Source organism: Heterocephalus glaber, unplaced genomic scaffold (assembly GCF_053883595.1).
Source record: "Heterocephalus glaber isolate CG9 unplaced genomic scaffold, H.glaber_assembly_v1.0 deba00001497, whole genome shotgun sequence".
NCBI lineage: Eukaryota > Metazoa > Chordata > Mammalia > Rodentia > Bathyergidae > Heterocephalus > Heterocephalus glaber.
The window spans coordinates 6,210,462-6,231,438 of NW_028258320.1; the positions used below are offsets into that span (position 1 = coordinate 6,210,462).

Below are 20,977 nucleotides of genomic sequence, written 5' to 3' on the forward strand. Positions count from 1 at the left end.
GTTCCAACTTCTCCTCCATCAGACCCCTATGTGGTCCCTGCGTGCCACCTGGAGGGTTCTAAGCCAGAAGCATCTCAGGAAGCACCAGTCTGGAGGAGATGGTCTGAAACATAGTGTGCTCTGAAACACAGAGTGCTTTGAAACATAGTGGTGACTTTTCAATGAGGGAAGCTAGCACTGGGTGCCAGGGGCCCACGATGATAACTGGCCCCTGGTACAGGCAGTTTGCCCAGGAAGAATTGTACTGCACCCTCCTGGGGGCACTGATTCCAGCCCAAGCACTCACTGTGCACTCACAGAAGCCAAGAGCCAAGGCAGGAAAGGATTAGTCCAAGGTGGCACAGAAAATTTGTCTTCCTGCATTCCAGTAAGGGGGCCCAGAGGTATGGATTCTTGAGGACTTCAAAGGCATCTGTCCTTAAAGTCCATCGCCAAAGTCTGTGGCATCTGGAAGAGGGAACAGGTGAGACCACAGCGTCATGGAGGCATCACCTCAGCTAAACGCTGAGGAAGGCATGGGCTCCTGGTGGTAGGGGGACATGGGGGCAGTGGAAGAAGGAAGTCAGGTGCCCAGGAGAGGAGTTGGCTGAGAAGCAAGAGCAGGATTTGGGAAGCAGAGCATTCAGGGTGCCCAAGGAGGACCCAAACTTCAGTTCTGGGGCTCTGCGTGTCTGGCTGAGCATCAGGGTTTCTGCTCCTGACTCTGGAGCAGAAAAAATCCAGAGGATGGATTTTATCCTGCCAGTTCCTGCTGAACTCAGTCTGTTAGAGGTCTCAGGAGGAAGGGGAGTACAGAGAATACCTCTGAGTTCTTCCCAGGGAGCAGAAGCTGGGAAGGATTGCTGAGTCCAGCATGCTCACACCCAGGAGCGGGCTCTGGAGCCAGGAAGAGCCCTGGAGTCTCTGCCTGCAACTGAAGCCAGCAGGTAGCTGTGCAGGAATGTGGCAAGTGCAGATGAGGCAGGCAGGAACAGCACCTGCAACACGTGTTCTTTACTTATGAGAGGAGTGAGTTAGCCGAGTGGCTTCCTGCCTAAACCCAACTCCCCAAGGGAACCCGACAGAGTATCTCAGAGAGGACCCCAACACTAAAATGCCTTGCTCTTAGGACCCCAGGAAGTCAGAGAAGGAAGTAGAACAATATGTTTCTGTTGATTTTTCCTTTATATATTTTGTGGTCAAGTTATCAGGTGCATAGAGATACAGTGAGTATGTCTTCATGGGGAGCTGAACTTTATATCATTATGAACTATCTATACAGGGTAATGCTTTTGCTTTACTATTTAGTCTATTTTAACATAGCTCTTGTTAGCATTGCGTGTTAGAGCTTTCCCCATCCCTTATCTGTCCTCATCTCTATATTTCAGGTACCTCTATGTAAACAAGTAGTCAGATTTTGTTCTTATCCAAAATAGGTCTGAAAATCTGAAAACTTTTGTTTTAATGGGAAAATGTAGTCATTTTATATATAATGAAATTGCTTTTGTATTTGGATTTTTAAAAACCTGTCATCTTAATACATACTTTCTAAATGTCCTACTTGCCTGTGTTCTTTTTTCTCTTCCTTCTTTGCCTTCTCTTGGAAGTAGGTTATTCAATTATCCCTCTCTATTCATTTGGAAGTTACTTACTTCTTTATAATTTTTAATAACTGCCCAGAGATTACAGCATGCATTTAAAACAAAGCTGACTTCCTTAAAATGCGTGGCAGAACCTCTGAACCTGAAGTCCCCCAAAACCATCATTATTATTACTATATATGTAGCCAATATTATTTGATATTTACCCATATGTTTGTCATTTCATTGTCCTTCCTATGTCTCTGAACTTCCATTCAGGATTGTTCTTCCCTCAAAATCACCCTATTAATATGAGTCTGCTAGTAATGAATTCTCTTAGATTTTTAAAAATTATTTTTCAATTGAGGCAGGGTCTTGCTATGTTGCCCAGCCTGGTCATGAACTCCTAGGGTTCAAGTGATCCTCCTGCCTCAGCCTCCCAAGTATCTGGGACTATAGGTGCACACTGCCATGCCCAGATTCTCTCAGGTTTTACTTGTCTGAAAAAAGAATGTTTTATTTATCTAAAAAACATTTCACCTTCATTTTTGGATAATGTTTTCTGAGTAGTAAATTATAAGATATTTATTTTGTCCAGTCCTTATGCTATTTTGATTTGTAATAAGAACTGTTTTTGGCCCAGTTTCCTGACACGCAGCTCCTAAGACCCTTGAAGTCACTTAGGCAATGCATTTTCCTGGGTGCTAACAAGATGAGGGTGGCTGGGGGCTTCTAGGTAGCGTCAGGATGGATGCCAGTTTCCAGGAGAGCCTACTACGGGATTGGTTGGGGGGTTGGAACTTGCAGTCCACCCCATCCCCCACCTCCAGGAAGGTGAGCAGAAGGGCTGAAAGGGGTCAAGTTCATCACATGGACAATAATGCAATCAATGGCACCTAAATAATGAACCATCAACCCCAAAGTACTGGATTTAGAGTTTCTGGGCTGCCAAACATGTAGGTTCCAGAGGCTGGTTTGTCCAGAGAGGGCATGAACGTGTTGTGCCCTTTCCCACACATCTTGTTCTGTGAAATCTCTTCTTCTGGATATTCACATGTAGCCTCTCAAATATCCCTTGTATTAAGTTGAATATAAAATCAAGTTCTACCCTGAGTTCTAGGAGCCTCTCTGGCAAAGGAATTGAACCTGAGGAGGGGGTGCTGGGAGCCCCTCAGTTAACAGCTACCAGATCACAGATAGCGCTGGGGAGCAGCATGGTGAGGTAAATAAGCCAGACTCAGAAAGACAAATACCACATACTCCCAAATACGTGGAATCTAAAAAAAATGTGACATAAAAGTAGGAGGGAGACTATTATTAGATAAAAGGAAGGGAAGAGAGGGAGTGGAAGGATATAATAGGGGAGATGGATATGATCAAAATATGTTATACACACTGGAACTCAATGTTTTGTAAAATTAATAGGCACTAATTATAAAAGGGAAACATTTTTTTAAAGAACGGAAAAAACAATAGTTAAATGTTGAATCTTGATGGTTCACCCTGGTGGAGTTCACTCTAGGCCACAAAGAACACAAAAAATGAAAAGGTCATAGTTAGAAAAAAAAATTGATTGATCAGTCACCGTCTGGACCTACAATTGGCAGCTGAAGGGGGCTCAGCCTCTTTATCTAAGGGGTCCACACTGACTCGGGTTAGTGTCAGAATTAGGTTATACTGCGGGGCAGACTGTTCGTAAAGGAAATATCCACACATCTGACTCGTTGCTTATCCTCTCTTGCAGAGCCCCTAAACGGTTCTATCTCCCCTGGCTTCCACTGTTTCCCCGAAGAAGTCAGCTTTCTAAGTATCCATGGCCCCATTGAAGATAATCTGTGTTTTTCTCCGGTTCTATTTTAATCTCTTTGTCTTTGGGCACACTCTGATGGTGAAACGTGTGTACCTTTTCACCTGTGCTGCTGTAGGTTCTTGGGGCTCACTGCACATACAGACTGACCGCTCCTTGGTTTTAGGAAGATCTCAGCCATTGTCCCTCCACACGTTACTTTTTGCCCAGTCCTCTTCCACCTTCCACAGTCTTCTTCATGTTCCTTCAACTCTTTTTCGTATTCTCCATCCTTTTACCTTTTCACCTTGCATTCTGATATTGTTTTCTGATCTATCTTCTAACTCATTAGCTCATTTGCTATTAAACCTATAATTTGAGTGCTTGGTTTCAGATAATTTTTCTAGAACTTCCATATTTTAAAGAAAGTTTTCCTTCTCTACCAAAATTCTCAGTAACTCTTATCTCCATCATGTGTTTTATTCCCTTATAAGCATTTAAGAATTTTTAAAATATTCATCTGATGATTCCAACATCCAGCACTCCTGTTGTATTTGTTTTGTTTTGTGGTACTGGGGAATGAACCCAGAGCCTTCACACTGAACTATATTCACAGGCCTCTTTTTTACATTTTATTTTGAGAAAGAGTCTCACTAAGTTGCTAAGTTGCCCAGGATGGGCTCAAACTTGCGATTCTCCTGGCTCAACCTCCCCAAGTACTGAGATTAGAGGTGTGCACCACATCCCATTTGTATTTTCTTTTATGTTTTATTTCTGTTGTCTGTTCTCATCATATGTCTCCTCTTTATTTTTTGGTTTCATACTTTGCTTGGGTGTGTGTGTATTTTTATTCTTTCATGGGTTGTGTTTTGTTGTTTTATTGTCTTATTTTTGGGGCCCTGGACATCGTAGTTGCAAAATTGTTTCTGGAACTCATCTGACAGAGGATGGTGTCTTCTTGCAGAGAAGAGTTATGGGAACTGGAGGGCACCAGCAACCATGGATCCCCCTAATCTGGGGCAGGAACTGAGATCAGCCAAGGCTGCAAGTCCTGCAAACCTGCCTTCTTCCAGTTCACCCTCTGTTACCACAGCAGGACTTTGCAGTCTTCACCCAAACCAACAAACGCCCCTCCTGTAGTCTCATGAGACTAAATCCTCTCTGTAAGAAGACACCATCCCTCATTCAGCTTCAACCACTTCCTCCATTCCTGATGGAAACGCCTAGGCTCACCTCCTTGTCTCAGTCCCCTCTGCATCCTGGCTCAGGAATTCCCTGTGGCTAGGTTTATCTCATTAATGCTGTAAACAGTCTGCTTTATTATATTTATTGTATTTTATTTTCAGTGCCGAGGATTGAACCCAGGGCCTTCACACTGAGCTACATTCCCCAGCCTTTTTATATTTTTTATTTTGAGATAAGGTCTTGCTAAATTGCACAGGTTGGGCTGGACCTTGCAATCCTCCTGCCTCAGCCCCCCAGAGTGCTGGGATTACAGGTGTCTACCACCATGCCCAGCTTCCCAGTCCACTAAAATACACAGCTCTTCTAGTTGCCCTCAGCAGGAAGTGGATCCCCACATCCCAAGCTGCTGTTACTGAAAGGGAGCAGACATCTGCACTCTCGCCAGGGATACTTGCATCAGTGTCTCAAAGGCATTTTGGTTTTTTAAAGCTAACAGTTTATACAACACAGATTAATATATGATGGATCATCCTAACAGAGTTTATTTTTCTGAGTTAAAAAAAGATTCAAGATTTATATAATTTATTGGCATTAATACCAAAGAGGATTAATCAGGATAATAGCTTTTTTAAAATGCAAAGTTAAATGATGAGCTGGTTTCATGGTTTGAAAATAAAATTAAATTCTATGTTCCTCTTAAGAGAATCATGGCAAGGGGATTGGAGGACCAGTGGGTGGGAGGGAGAGGGCTTGTGAGATGTTGGGCCCAGGAGAGCAGGTGGATCTAGGAAGAACCTGAGGGGATCAGGGCCATGCACCCCCATTTAAGAAATTGGAGAGGCCCCAGCTGGGTGCCAGCTCTGAGCGGACCGACCTGCTGCCTGCTGTGGCCAGGCTGGAATTGGAACCCAAAGCTAGACCCCAGCAATGGTCACATGTGGAGAGGAGAGGCTGTTGGAGCATCAACCTCCAGAGGCCTTGAGCAAGGGGCCCCAATGAGGGCAGAAGGAGTTCTGCTGCGGGGTCCTGGAGGCCTTGCGGAAAAGCCATGATGGCCTTAGACCAAATTCCTCCCCACACACACCCCAGGAAATTGAGGCTGAGCCGTGGCTTGGAGAGCCATGCTTCCGGCTTCCTTCTGCGGCATTGGGAACCCGGGGAGCCGAGGGCAAGGGAGGGAGGGAGTGGGTGCAGGAAGCAGGGGCAGTAGGCACAGAGTCTGTGATTTTAGGATGTGGGGGCTCCAAAGGAAGGATGGAGTTGGTGATTCAGGCAAGAGCCCACGGGAACGGCAGGAGGAAGTCTGTGGGCAGAGCAAAGGACTCAGAGCAGACAGAGGATTGAAGCAGTCCCCAAACTGGGGCAGAACTGAGGGGTCAGTGGCCTGCCCGGAGTGCTGGGTTCTGAGCCTGGAATGCCACCACTTGCTCACATTAGTCTCATGTTTCCAATAGGAAAGTGGGAGTTGGAGAGGTGGCTTGCCCAGGTGACTGCAGGGGAGCTGTGAAGCCCACCTTGGCCAGCCCTCCTCCTCAGTGCTCATCAAGGTTTTGGTGTTTCCATGACCTCTGACGACCCCTTCACACCACACTGTCGCCGACATCATGCCCACCATGGCTACCACTGTGACCTCCTCCATCGCTGCCCACCACACCACAATTACACTTGCCAACATGAGACTTCCTGCTGGATGCTGCAGGCTCCGGCTTTAGGGGTCGCCTGCTGTGAGGACAGGAGAAGAGCAACACAGACCAGCACTGGGGGCCCGGCCTGGGGCTGGTGGCCGGTGGCCTGTCAGGGCTGCGCTGTACAGATCAGGAGCGGGGGTGCCCTCTGTCCAACTCCATGGGGCTCCCCAGCCCTATCCCCGCCCCCTCCACCATTCATCATCTCCCAGCTGGGAACATGAAGCAGATTTTTTTCCACGGAAAATCCTTAAGGAAGAGAGTGTGAGCAAGGGATTAGGGGCTGGCTGGGATCCAGTCACTCCTGGTCCTCTTGGCTTCCCCACAGGGACATGATCCCCATCAGTGCTCTTCCTGGGCATGAGCGGGGTGGGCAACCCGGGGTGCAGCCTGGCCCTGATGTCCGCTGGCCCACAGCCCCAACCCAGTCTGGATTGCTGGAGGTCTGAGGTATAGAGGGAGCCAGGCAGGGCAGGCTGGGGAGCCTGGAGAACGTTTCCATGCCGAGCAGCTGCTGTGAGCCCTGCCAATTCCCCTCTCACTAATCCCAGGATTAGAGAAACAGAGTCCGGGAATACAGGAGCCCAACTCAGCCAGTGGTGCAGGGAGCAGCCGAGTGCAGCTGGGCTGTGGTCCCTGCCCAGGGTCCTCGGTCAGAGCAGGACACAGCACCCAGGGCCCAGGGCCCAGCAGTGAGGAAGGGCCCTCTCCTTACCCCCACGCAGCACCCCTGGCATCTTGAGCCCGGGGAAGTCATGAGACTCCATGGAGAGTGGGCAGGCTTCAAACCTGTGAGAGCAGCCATGACTGTCCCACTGTGGTGTCCCTGGTAGATGCATTGAGTCACCCCAAGGGCCACATCCAGCGCTGCATGAGGGTGATCACAGGTGAAGCGAGCGCAGCATCTGCTGCCTTACCCTGCATCCTGTGCCTCTATCTAAGCCTGTGAGCCCGGGCCCCTGGCTCCATCTTCCATCCTCTTTGGGGACAGATAGGGCTGCCTCACCCGTTTTTTGCCACACCTTTTGGTCCCCTCCTCCTAAACTACTTTCTCCTGCACTGTCCTTGCTCAGGTGCCTTCTATGGCTTCTGCTGGGCACTCCAGACCCCTGTCACTGAGTCCTGACTCGGCCCTGGTTGACCCCACTTCCCACATGTCCCCACATGGCCTCCTCTTGCCTCCTCCCTAGACTTCCAAGCAGCTGGCCCATCCATCTCCCTCCCAGCGGATGTAACAAGTCACAAACAAACCCAATCTCCAGCTGTGGCTGAGAGGAGCCCAATCAATAATGGCCCTAACATGGTTACGGCAGACTGGCTTGGGAAAGAAGCAGGTAATCGAATCTGCCCCTCCGGGCACCATCTGTCTCCACTGCGCCCGCTCCGTGCCACCTGCTTCCAGGTGGCCAGGCAAGAGGTCTCGGTCACAGGGCCCTTCCAGGACAGGGAGTGTGGGTCCTCTGGGGACAAGGAGACGTTCTCAGAAGGACGAGAGGGAGGACGGGGCCAAGGTCAGGAGGGCGTGAAGACAAGAGCAACGCCCACCCTCACATGCACGTGAGCAAGAGTGGAGGCTCAGAGGCAGCCACTAGGGCTCCCTGTCCCCCTGATGCGCACCTGCGGGTGGAGGGTCCTCAGCCCCATCCTGTCCCTTGGGGTACAGTGCCAATGGGAGGAGCAGTGGCAGCTGCGGTGGCGCACATGCTAAGAGAGCTGTGGTCCAACGTGCACATTTTCAGCAGTGACCGCCCACCATGATTAACCGTCACCCACAGCTCTCAAGGCTACACCATGTTGCAGAATGTGGGTAGCATTAGTCATTCCTCTACTGCTGGGGACTTCCTTTTTCCTGGCCTCAGAGGCTCAACCCAGTAGTGCTTGTTTTCCTCACAGAGGATAGGGAGCCAAGGCTGGGCCTTTATGTCCGTGCTGTTGTCTGTGGCCCCGATTTCCTCTAACTTTCCATCCCCCTAACCCCAGCATATGGCTTTCCCCCCTCATGCTCATAAGATGGCTGCTAGGCCTCCAGTCATCACAAGCACATTCTAGAAGAAAAAGAGCAGAGCATGGTGCCAGCTGGAAATTCCCTCCTTTAAATCAGGAACACCACCAGTTGATATTCATTGACGTCTGATTGCCAGACTCATGTGCCAAAGCCCACCCTAGTTGCCAAGGAGCCAGGAGAGCGGGGCTTTTTCTGTGCACGCTGTTGCCTGAAGAATTAGGATTGCAGTGGGCCTGATGCTGTCTGTGACCCATGATCACCTTTGTCCCACAAAATGACAGACAGCATGGGGCCTGGGTGTCTCAGTCTGGATCCATGGCCTGAGATACTCACATAGGTGAGCTGGAGACTTGGCCAGAGTTGCTGAGAAGATTTAAACTAGAGTCACCAGGAGGCGGCAAAGGGCTCTCCAGCCTTAGAGACAGGGAGGGAGAGGCTGCAGCCCCAGCCAGGTTATCATCCAAGGCTGATTTCTTGGAAAAAGCAGTATGAATAGGAGTCTTGGGCTGACACTTCACTCTGCCTCTCATGTGTGACTAGGAGCAGATTCCTAAACTTTCTGAGCCTCAGATTCCTCTACTATAAAATGAGAAGAAGATAAACGGAGTGTGGTGATGCATGCTTATAACCCAGCACTCCGGGAGGCTGAGGCAGGAAGATTGAAAATTCTACCCCAGCCCGGACAACTTAGTAGCTTAACGAGATCCTGTCTTAAAATAAAAAATAAAAAAGGCTAGGGATGCACCTCAGTGCGAAGGCCATGGGTTTGATCCCCAGTACCGGAAATTAATTAGTATCAAATGGGCAAAAACTAGCTTCCAATTATTTAGTGATGAACACAAGTCTGGGGCTATGTGATCATTTGCATGAAGTACTTCGTTGAATTCTGACCACATCCCTGTGGGTTGGTGTCGGTCATCTCCCCAGTTTTACAGGTGCAGGGTCCACGGGACAGAGGGCTGTTGGCGGGACAGAGCCTGGGAAGTGCAGTGAGCACTCTGAGAACTGTACTGTGCTGCATGCGAAGCCCTCACTGAACAGTCCACCAGGCTCTGCACCGAAGGTGAAGGGCAACGCCAAGGTCATCTCCATATTCCCAGCCTTCTCTCTGGTGCCCACTGTCCCCCAGGGTCCCGTGGGGGCTGCGTCAGACCAAATACAGTTGCCCACCTGCGGATATGGAGTGGCATGGGAGAGGGGTGTGTCAGGGAGGGGAGGAGTGGCTGCACAGGTGCGAGAGTGGGGTTGTGCCGCTCTCACCAAGGACACTGCACCCACCTGAAGGAGAGGAGAGTGAGAGGGTGCTGAGCTGAGCGGGGCTGCGCCTGGGCCCCTCGGCACTGCTGGGCCCAGCAGAGCCCGAGGGCTGCTGCAGGAAGTCAACTAGGGAGGACACCAGCCGGGGCCTGGGGGGAGGGCGGGGCTGGGGATACAGGAGGCACCGATACAGGAGTGTGCAAGGATTGCTCCCTGAGTGGACAGAGTGTGGGAGAGGAGGGAGGGAGGACGCTTTGGGGGTGGGGCAGAGGGTGGGGGAGGCAGGTGTGCGAAGGAAAGTCAGGCCTCAGAGTGGGACTTGCTCGGGGTTTTTGTTCTGTTTTTTGTTTTGTTCTGCAGTCCTGGATATTGAACCCAAGGCCTTCACACTGAGCCACATCCCCGGCCCTTTTTATTTTTCATTTTGAAATAGAGTCTAAGTTGCCCAGGCTGGCCTTGAACTTGCAATCCCCGGCCTCAGCCTCCCAAGGAGCTGGGATCACAGGCACGTGTCACCATGCCCAGTGGTACATGCTGATTTTTATATTCCCTTTAGATACTGGGGTAGAGGTGTGAAGCAGGCCATGTTATTATCCTGCCTAGAGTTCCTGAGATATAAAATAAAGGGTCAATGGCAGTGACCAGTATTTAAGGTACTGACAGCAAGTTGCTCACTCAGGGAAAAGTATAGATGAGAAGGAGAAGATACGCAAGGGCTGAGCTGTGGGGTTTAAAAGCACAAAACAGAGGAAGAATCTTGATATCTAATGATGGGTTGGTTAAATAAACTATGATGCATTCATGCGCTGGGTGAGCCAGCAGCTGCCCACACCCATGTTTTGATGGCCGCTGAACACCTATGGACAGGTTGTATCGTAATCTCTTAGTAAGTGAAAGCAAGCAGGTTATGAATTGTTCGATCAGTGAGGTCCCTGCATCAGCGCATTAGAGGCATGGAAACTGCTTCAGGTATTTCAAGCAGAAAGGGGTTTAGTGCAGGGGGCTGGATATTTGCAGAGCTGGGAAAAGGCCAGCCTGGGGTGTGGATAGCTATCTGAGCGCAGAAAATACTTGGAGATGTCCGCAAACCCTGGGAGAGGGGGCTGGAGCCCACACATCCACTTGCAGCTGCCCAGGCAAACGGCACTGAACGGTGCTTCTCTTCCATCTAAGCCTGCGGATGTGCCTTTCCTGGCTGGCAGGGATCCGGGCTCTGTAGTTCTCTGGCTTCCAGCCCCGACCAGGGAGGGTACCACAGCACAGAGCAGACCAAGGGAGGGAAATGACACAGGGTTGCCAGCAGACAGCACTGCACACGTTTACAAATATTTCCTTACAAAGATAATGAGCCTGGAGAGCAGATTGAATGTATAAACATGGTGGTAGCCAAATAACGCCCCTCCTCCCACAAAGATGTCCACGCCCCAGTGCCAGGAACGCACCAATGAGTTCTGTTACCAGGCAAAGGGGACTTTGGCAGAGATGATTTAGGTTGCAGCCCTTAACGTCAATCGGGGGTCTTTCCTGGGCCACCCCCCAGGCTGACCTGACCTCATCTCCAGAGACCCTAAGTTTTTTGCTCTCTGACACACACACACACACACACACACACACACACACACACACGCCGCCATGTCTCCTCAGTCTTCCTCTCCTGATGGATCCTGCTCTGCTTCTGGCATGCTTTGGAAAGGGTACCTCCAAGCCCAGGGTCCCTGGTCCCAGGAGGAGAGAGTAGGGCCTCTGGTCTCTCCATGAGGCCAACACCGGGGTGTCTGCCCACAGCGGGAGGCTTTTCTGGGGAAATCAGATTGTTTTCTCACCAACCAGTCACCTCACCCTCTTGGCCCCGTCTCCTGCAGCACATCTGGGATGCGTTTACTAGAAGTTTCCCCCAAGGCATGGGCCTGGTGCAGAAATTGAGAAGGCTGGAAATGAGTAAGACTCATGCCAGGGCACTAAACCGGGCCCACCAGTGGCACCTACTGCTCCACAGGAAGCCACATCAGTCAGGAATCTGCCGAGTATCGCAAGCCTGTTCCAGGGAAAGCCCTCCTGGCTGTGGCTGTGTCGGGGGAGGTGGCACAGATGCTCTGGGCTCCCTCCGCGCCCTGCTGCACACCTTCCTGTTCCTGGGATCCAGTCTTCCTCATCCGAGTCCAGAGCCAACCCCTGGGGCCCGTCTTACCTTTCCTGTCCAAATCCCCATCCTGAGTGCCCACGCAGGGTCCTGAACCCCCAAAGCTGTTGTCCTGGCTCTTGCCTTTCTGCCTGAGTCCCAGTTGGATGGCAGAGGCCCTGTCCTGCTGGCCAGACATCTCCGGCCACGGAGAAACAAGGTGAGCTCCAGATGTCCCCATGTGGATGCACCAAAAGCAGCAGGAAACACCTCGAGAATCCTTCAGTGGTGGCACACACCTGTAATCCCACAGTCCTGGGAGGCTGAGACAAGAGATTTGCAAGTTCAACTCAGCAATGTAGCAAGATCCTGTCTCAAAATTAGAAAATAAAAAAGGCTGGGGATGTAGCTCAGTGCAGAGGTCCTGGTTTCAATTCCCAGTATGGCAAAAAAAAAAAAAGAATCCTTTAATGGTCAAAGTACAGCCTGCATCCTGGGTCAGGAACCAGGAGCCCGTCTCTTTCCTCTGTTGGCTGCCTGTCTGCGACCAACCACACTCCCCCTCACTCTGTGTGGGACTCAGTTTACCCAACATCTGTGTCCTCTTAGTCTTCTCTGGTGAGAAAAGAGGAGGAAGGTGTCACCTCCTCAGGTAACAGAAACATGGCTGTTAAGTGGCTGCCCCACCTCACAGCCCGGGGACTTCAGGGTAACAGGGGTTTGTGCTTGGGTCTGTGCTGAGGTCTGGCTCCCATTCCCCTGTGGATGACCGCTGTGGGCAGGACAGGCACTCAGAGAAGATACTCTCTGGCCACCTGGCCGTGGCCCACCCCTCACACAGGTGCCCTCTGCCACCACCAGCCCCTGCACCTGCCATGGCCACCCTGGAAAATTCCCTCCTCCCTGCTGCCACCTCGGCCATAGAGCCCTGATGCTGCCACCTCCCTTCCCGGCAAGGACCAGCCACCTGCACCCGGTGAGACCCAAGGCTCCAGTCATCCTCCTCCCAGACTGGGCTCAAGGTCACCTTGAGGTCGGCTCTTCAGTGGACAAGTAGAAAGGCCCAGTTTTTAGGCCTGCATCCCTGTCCTGGTGCCCCCACTTCTAGGAGGAGGTCTCTGAGGAGGTCTGGACAGCTGTCCCCTCACCGCCTGTGAGTCCAAGGCTTAGCCCCAGCCCATGGTGCTACTGAGGTGTGGCTTTAAAGGGGATGCTGGCCCCTTCCCCTCTCCCTGTTTCCAGCCCCTGAGAGGTGAGCTGGCACCTCCACCACACGTTCCTGTACTGAGGTGGCCCAAAGGCGTGGGGCCAGGTGGCATGGACGACCGTCTCTGAAGCCATAGCCAAAGGAAACCTTCCCTCCTTCCAGGCTGATTATCTCGGGCCTTTTGTCACCATGACGGGATGCTGCCTACACAGGAAGTGAGACCGGATCGGGACTGCATTAGCGAGAGACTCGTCAGGACTGAGGAGGCCCTCACAGAAGGGTGAGAAAGCTGAACTGAGGGAAACCAACCACCGCCTGCTGATTAATATGGAAAATAAAGGCATAGATTTTCCCCAACGTGTTTAGTGGGGAAACTCTGAAGTAATCCTATTAAAGTCAATATTCACTGTCACCATGAACTACCACCACCGTATTGAACCTTGCTGTGGAATTTTTACTCAAATCCAATTAGATAAGAGGATAAAATAAGAAGTATACATATTGTAGAAAGCAAAGTTATTATCATGGGATGATATTATTCTCTTTTGTTTTTAGAATTTTTTGATTTGGTTTGGTTTTTTGGTTTTTTGTTGTTTTTTGGGGGGGTTTTTTGGTACTGGGGATCAAACTCAGCACCTTGCACTTCCAAGGCAGGTGACAGCACCACTGAGCTAAATCCCCAGCCCCGGTTTTGTTTTTTGAGACAGGGTTTCAGGCTGACCTTGAACTCACGGTGAAATCCTCCAGCCTCAGCCTCCTGAGTGCTGGGATCACAGGCATACATCACTGTGCATGCTGGGATGATTTTATTCTATACTTGAATATTCCAAGACAATCAGCTAAAGAACTTTTAGCATTAATCCTAGAATTTAGCAAAGCAGCTAGTTTAAAAACAAGATTTCCTAAATACGAAAAGTAGTAATAATTGAAGAATATATTTAAAAGGTCCTATTCATGAAAACAAAAACAAAACTCATTTTTAAATGTGCAGACAGATGTGGAAATAGCTATAAAACCCAAATGGGGAGCTTAAAGATTGACTTCAATAAACAGAGACTGTTAATAATATTGTGAGCATATCAGTATCACCATAATTAAACTATAAATTCAATAGCCTTCTGTATAAAATCTCAGTGGCTTTTTCTGGGATAACTCGACAAAGTCACTTCAAATTCATCTGGGAAAATAATATAAAAGAATATCCAGAAATTTCTGGGATGAAAAAAAAAGTAAAATAACAAAGCAGGAGTGACCCTATAAAGGATTCTTCACAATATTACACAGCTACAGTAATCGAAGGAGCATGGGACCACTACCCGCAGACAGCTCAGTTTTAAAGAATAAAGACATTGATCTTAAAGAGACCCAAATAAACATGAGAACTCAATTCAATAAACTGAGTCACCGGCCAGATATTTGGATCAAAAGTAAATAAATCTGGATTCTCTACCTCACTCCTACACTGAAATAAATTCCAACAGGATCAAAGATTTAAAGTAAGAAAAACATTTGAAAACTAAAACCATAAAAGCACCAGGGGAAAAAAAGCTATGTGTAAATGTTCTTATGATTCTGGAGTAACAACTTTCTTAGTCATGAAACAAAACAGAAGATCAATAATGTAACTACAAAGACATTAAAGGAAGATCTCCAGAAACAAAATCAAAGACCAGAGTAAGAGAAAAATACCTGTAAGGTGGATGAGAGTGAGCTGATTTGCCTAATTTTAAATGGTCATATTTTTCAAACAATAAAGAAAAGACCAATGATTGAATGGAAAAATATAAGCAAAGAATGTAAAGGCATCAACAAAAAACACAACCAGCTAATAAAAATACACACAATGTTCAGTCTCACTAATAATTTTAGATGCAAGTTAAAACAAGATGTAATGTTTGCTTATCAACTTGGCAAAGAGTAGGAAGGTTTATAACAACAGGCCGCCTCTCACCGAGATAATGGGAGGAAAATTAATGCCCACTGAGCAGCAATTAGCCCTATCTACTTACTACATTTTCAATGCCCATACCCTGGGACTTACCAGTTTAACATCTAGGATTTTATCTTACAAAACCATTTATGTAAATCCCCAAGGATATATGTATGTACAAAGATGTTCATTCCAGCATTATCTATGTTTTTTTTAGCAGAAAAGGAAAACAAGTTTCATTTATAGGGGATTAAATTATGGACCATTCATAGAGTAAACTGCTGTGCTGTTATAAAAAGAATAAGGAAGCCGGTGTGGTGGTGCATGCCTGTAATCCCAGCACTTAGAAGGCTGAGGCAGAAGGATCACTGTGAGTTCGAGGCCAGCCTGGGCTACACAGTGAGTTTGAGGCCAGCCTGAGCTACATAACAAGACCCTGTCTCCAAAACACAAAACCAAAAAGAAAGAAAGAAAGAGAGAAAAAGAAAAAAAGAATTAGGAAACTTTCTGTCTATACTATTGTGGACAGATGGCTGGAGTAGGTGAACAAACAAGTTTCTGAATTTACATATCATATGACTTACATTTGTAAAACAAAATTTCAAGGAATGTGACTTAATCATGCCTTTTCCCCGCCTCCACTCCTCAGAAATCTCAGAAGAAGCTTAAAATACAAAATAGCAGTAAAGAAAGGCAGATATCACTTTCCTGCTCCATCAGAGAGCCCAGGGGGCAGGACAGAGGCCCAGGGCTGCATCCCCTCAGCCGTCCACCTGTCACCCACCTGGGCCACACCCCCTCTGCCCGGGTGCCACAGCCAGGTGCTCTGCGTAGAAGCACCCACCCTCAAGTGCTTCGAGGGCACGGAGACAGGCAGGGGAAGAGGTGACCGCGCCCAGGTCGGAGGACTCCCGGATGATGGCGTGGAGGGGAGCCAGGATTGCGACAGCTGGCAAGTGGGTTTGTGGTGGGCAGCAGCCTGCGGTGGGAGGGGCCAGGAGGGGAGGTTTATGGGAAGCACAGTGGGCAGAATTAGCCTGCCTTCGGGCACCAGCAGCCTGGGGGAGGGGACCCTCTCCCCTTGCCTACTCCCCCAGGTCATCCCAGGCACAACTGGCCCCTCCAGGCTTTCACTCACTTCCTGTGGTTTTCTTTTCCCCAGGTAGTTCCTGACTCACAGGCTCCTCTCCTTCCTGTCCCTCTGTGACTCAGAAGCAAGGTGACCCTCCTGTCTCAGCCTCTCTGGCCCTGACACTGCGGCCCAGCTTCAGGGACACTGGGTCCAAAGCTTACCTTAGTGGATCCTTCTGAGTCCCCCCAGCAACTTGAAAGAGGGAGGCAACGGTGCCCAGACTCCCAACTCCAGCCCTGCCCCATCCAGAACCCTAACCCTGCTCAGCATCCTGCACACCAACAAACCCCCAAGGGTTAAACATAAACCTTCCTCCAGTAAGGGTCTTGCAATTAAATCGGAGCTAATCTCACTTCCCGGAGTGCTAGCTGCAGGGCCTGCAGGGTAAACATAGCAGTGGGGTCTCCGCCCGGGATGCCCTTCTCCACAGCCCAAGGACTAGGCACAGCCTCTCCCTCCCCAAGCAGGCAAGGAAGCCTCAATGGCCCTAACAACAGTTGAGAAAGAAATGAACATGTAGCCTAATCCTGACTAATGAGAAGTGGGGGCAAGTTTTCTGGGTTTACCTCAAGGAAAAGTTTTCTTAATCTTAAAAATAGCCCCAAAGAAAAAGATCGCACCTCTTCAGCCTCTAAACATATGTCTGGATGTGATGTCTGGAACCTCCGCAGCTCTCTTATAACCATGAGGGCAGCTATTGCACTTGAGGAACAAACCAATACCCTGAAGAGAGTGGAGCAAAAAGACAGATGGGACTTGAGTCTGAAAATGTAAATCCACTCAGTTCCCCTCCCAGCAGTCATCATACCTCAGGCTTTGTTTATGAAATAAAAACTCCCTGAATTGTCTGAACCATTTTGAATTTGGGTTTCTGTTACTCACAGCCCACAGTTGCTCATGATACAGCTGGGCATTTGAGAACCAGATGAGTAGTTACGGACTAAGTAGGGGGTCAGGTCATCTTTTCCTCCTCCCCTCCATTCTCATCCCTGGCCAGCTCCTTCTCTCTTCCCTGTCTCCCTCTGGGGATGACACTCAAGCCTCACTGGGTACTCCTCCTGCCCCAGAACTGACTCTGACATGGTTCTCAAAGACTCCTGTTCCCATGGCCCTGGTGGCCCCTGCTGTCCCTGCTGCCTTGGCCAGGGGCTGGCCGCCTGGGACCCTGGCTTTGCAGATGCTGCTTCTCTGCCTGAATCCCCCTTCCCAGACTCCAAGTCCTGTCTTCCACCAGAAACCAGTGTAGGCACAAGTGGAGGAAGCAGCCAGTCCCTGGGGGCCCAGCAGGAGACTGGCGCTAAATGCGCTCTCCTAGGGGGCTGTGAAGGAAGAGCCCTGCTTGGAGACTGCAGTGGCCTCTCTGATGTCATCACAGGGGAGCTGGGCCAAGTCACCCACTACCACAGGGGCTCAGTAGGCAAGAGGGGACCCTTCGGCTTTTCTCTGAGGTGTGCTCTCCAGTCATGGACCAGCTAGGCCTTTCCCATCTCTGTCCCCAGTGCCAGGCCCAGGACAGCACAGGGTGGGTGCCTGCAACATGTTTAGGGCATGTTAAAGAGAGGGACTCTGTGCACCAAGATCCCAGGCCGCAGACAGGCTGGGCCAGGGACAGGGGAGGGGAGCTGCTGGAGGCCACAGAGATGGCCAAGGAACTTTCTTGGGGCTTGGGGGTGGCCGAGCCCCCAGGGTGGCCAGAGCTGGGGCTTGAGTCCCCACGGGATCCGGGCACAGGAAGCAGAGATAACCCCTCCACCCACCCTGCAAGGCAGAGCGAAGCCTCAGCCATTCCCCAGCCTGGCATGCATGGCTGGCAAGCGAAGAATCGGGAAGCTGGGAGTTTCCATGAGTGAGTCTTTCCATCCTCAAACCAAAGCCTCTGTCCTCAGCCCAGCAACAAAACGACCACTTCCTCTTCAGAGTGGCCCAGCCTGGGAAGGCCCTGGGAAAAGCCCAGGGTGTCCGCACTTCTGCACAGGGTCAGCCTGGGGTCCCCTGCCTGCTTCATTAGGGTCACCCCAAGCATGCTTTCCCTTCCGGGGCTGAGTTCCTCAAGTAGGAAACAGGAGCCCTAATTCAGACACGGGTATGGGTGGCTGCCTGGCTGGCCCAGTATTCACTCTGAAGGCTGACACCAGAAGAGGCTTCAGTGACAGCGCCAGTGGGGCACCCATGGGCCTAGTAACACCCAACACCTGGTCCTTGAGGGAGCAAGTGGTCCCCTTGGGTTTCACCCTGTGCTTCAGCAGTCCTCTTCCCAGTTCCCTATGTGAGACGTGGTCAACTGAATGCACTCTAGGTTTCTTCCTGTGGCCCATGACCCACACTTCTCCCTCAGGGCCCTGGCGAGTCCTGGGAGGCAGCGGTAAGCGAAGCCTAATCTCCAAGCAAGGATTTCTGAGGAGGGCTGTTTAGCTCCAGGGGCTCCTCCTTCGGGCCAGGACGTCTGCGTACAGGGCTACGAGAGGGCTGAGCGGGTAGCAAACAAGGCACTTCACCTGGAAAGTGTCCCTCCAACGACAGTCCCCACCTCTGGTACGGTGTAGATTTCATCCACCTGGGGCCAAGAAAACTGTCACTGTCCTGCCCAGTAGGGCTGGCAGGTCCAGCAGCTCTCCTCGCCCCCGGGCCTGCTACCTGGAATTCTGTCAACTGCTGCATGAGCTCTTCTTGCTCTTTGCTGTTGGTGAGCGGGGGCAGGATGTTCAAGAAGACTTTGAGGAGGTCCAGACTCTCCCCAGACACGCTGGACAGCGTGAAGATGGGGGTGACACTGCACGGGAAGGCACAGAAGGGGCAGGGGAGGGAAGGCTGGCAGGAAATAGAGGCCAGGCCCCACATGGAGAGGGGAGCTTTTCTCAGGGAAGCCAAGGGAAACAGCAACATCTCCAGGGTCCCCAGCGTCAGGAAATCTCCAGGTAGGCTTGGGATGGGGTCAAAAGCCCTTCACAGGAACTCCTGAAGTCCCAAGCTGGAAAGGCCGCAGAACTGGGTCATAGCTGGCCTGGCCCCGGAGGGGTCCCCCTGCTCCTGGGCCCCAGGCAACCTCCCCTGTGGGTCAGGGCTTCCTCCCCACTGTAGGGTGTGGGACAAGTCTGGAGGCCTCTCCATGCCAGACTGGAAGTTCCTCGGCTCTCCCTGGCCACACGATGAAGGGCCAGGGCGGCCTTAGTGGTGGGGTAGGACTTGGAGGCTGAGGAAGGGGCACATGCAGGGTAAGAGCTGAGGGCCAGGGAAAGAGTAGGGCTGAGGCTGGACACTAAGAGGTGAGCGGATCCTCAGTTGGCCGGCACTGGGGGCGTGGCAGCTAACCAGCACTCCAGCCCAAGGTCAAGTTTAATGACCTTATGGACTTGAACTCATAGAATTCTCAGGACAAAATTACCATGGCAGCGCACCCAGTCACAGATAGGGAAACTGAGCCCCAGAGAGGTTGCCTGACCTACCCAACTTCATTCCCCTGGAAAGTGGCTGAACCAGGATTCGAACCTGGCATAATGTGGCTTGAGCTGAGGGCTGTTCATGGCAGGACCAAAGAGAGCCAAGGTCAGGAGCCCAGATCAGGAGGACACCCCTGGCTAGAAGGCCTTGCCCTTTCAGGGGGGGGCCTCTGCCAGGGAGGAGGAGCAGCTCCCCCAGTCGCTCCCTCTCCTTGGGCTGGGTTGGCCGGGGCCCAGGGGCTGTGCCTGCAATGACAGGGGCCTGAGCCAATGGCGGGGCCACAGGGAACCCCTCCCTCAAGTTTCTATTATCTCAGGAGAAAGCAAGGAGGGAAGAGGAACTGGCTGGAGAGCAGACTGAGCCAGTCACCCTCTGTCCCGAGGGAAACCAGGCCAGGCCACGGCCGAGAACAGTGGAGCTTGGGCCCACAGCCCCCACCTCCAGCTCCCTGCTGGGGTCCTGTTGACCCCTCCCCTGGCACCCACAGGGTCCCCCATGCCCCGTCTGGGTGGTGAGGTGGGGGTGCCAGGTCTTTCCCAGCTCTTGCAGGAGGAGGAGGTCCTCAGAGATGGTGCTGCCTCTTCCACCCTGGCCTCAAGGCTGGATGGGAGGGGGTGGTCCTGGGCACACACTCACACTCATGCGTGCCCATGTACACCACCTGTGTGTGCACACTGGCACGCTCATTTGCACACTCAGACACACACTCTTGTATACACCCTGAGGCCACACACACACACACACTCCCGAAGGGCCCCAAGGAGTTCGGCCCGGCTGGAAGCTGCCAAGGGCTGGGCAGAAGCCTGAGCCAGGCAGGGAGCCCAGGAGGCAGGGCTGGGGCACCACTGTCCCCTGCCACCTCCAGCTAAGCAGCCCCCATGCTGCATTGTCTGGGCACCTTGGGCATGGCTCCAAACTTGGGGGTGGCCCTGCCCTCCCCTCAGGCTGGCCTTTGGTGAGAGCAGTCTGTGTCCCTCTCAAACCAGGGAGCCTCCTCCCCTCTCCCTGCCACTGCCACCATCACTATGGCTGGCCCCAGCCAGAGAAAGGGACCAGCCATGCCCCAGAGCCCGGCCTCCTTTAAGGAGACCTGGACCATACCCCCTGTATCAGAAGGCCTCTGTGCTGCCTCCATGGTGGCTCTTCCCAGGCCTACAGCTGAGCCAAAGAGGATTCTTCAAGCCACAAACTGGGCCCCATCCAGTCCTTGCTGGAGCCCTCGAGAGTTTCTGGAGCCCTGTGGGGTTTCCTTGGGCACCCCGAGGACCTGCGCTCCACCTCATCTCCACTGCCCTTTTGTGATGCTCTTCACCCACAGAAAGGGCCCCCCAACCCTGGCCATCCTGGGGCTTCCTCTCCTCCCACCTACTCCTGTCTTGCAGGCCTCAATCCCCCCTAGAAGCTGGCAGTGTGCGGGTGACCAGCCAGTGTCAGCCTCCCTGTCCCTCACGAGCCCAGGAACATTTCTGTCTTCCTGTCCTGAGCTCAGACTCACATAGCCTGACACAAGGAGGTGCTGGGCAAATGGAAACAAATCAACCAACCAACCAGCAGCCAGGACTAAGGGCCCTGTGCGTGCCTTGTCCCCTCCAGCCCTCACATGTCCCCTGGTTATGGCTCATGTCTAGATGTATCCCCAGAGCCTCATGTGGTCATAGGTGGGACTTTTTCAGA

The 20,977-nt window shown here is 51.5% G+C and overlaps 1 pseudogene; it reads right to left on the reverse strand.

Annotated features, from left to right (window-relative positions):
- Positions 1–5,272: 5,272 nt before the first annotated feature.
- Positions 5,273–20,977, reverse strand: part of LOC110349597 (uncharacterized) — a 29,196-nt pseudogene continuing 13,491 nt past the window's right edge.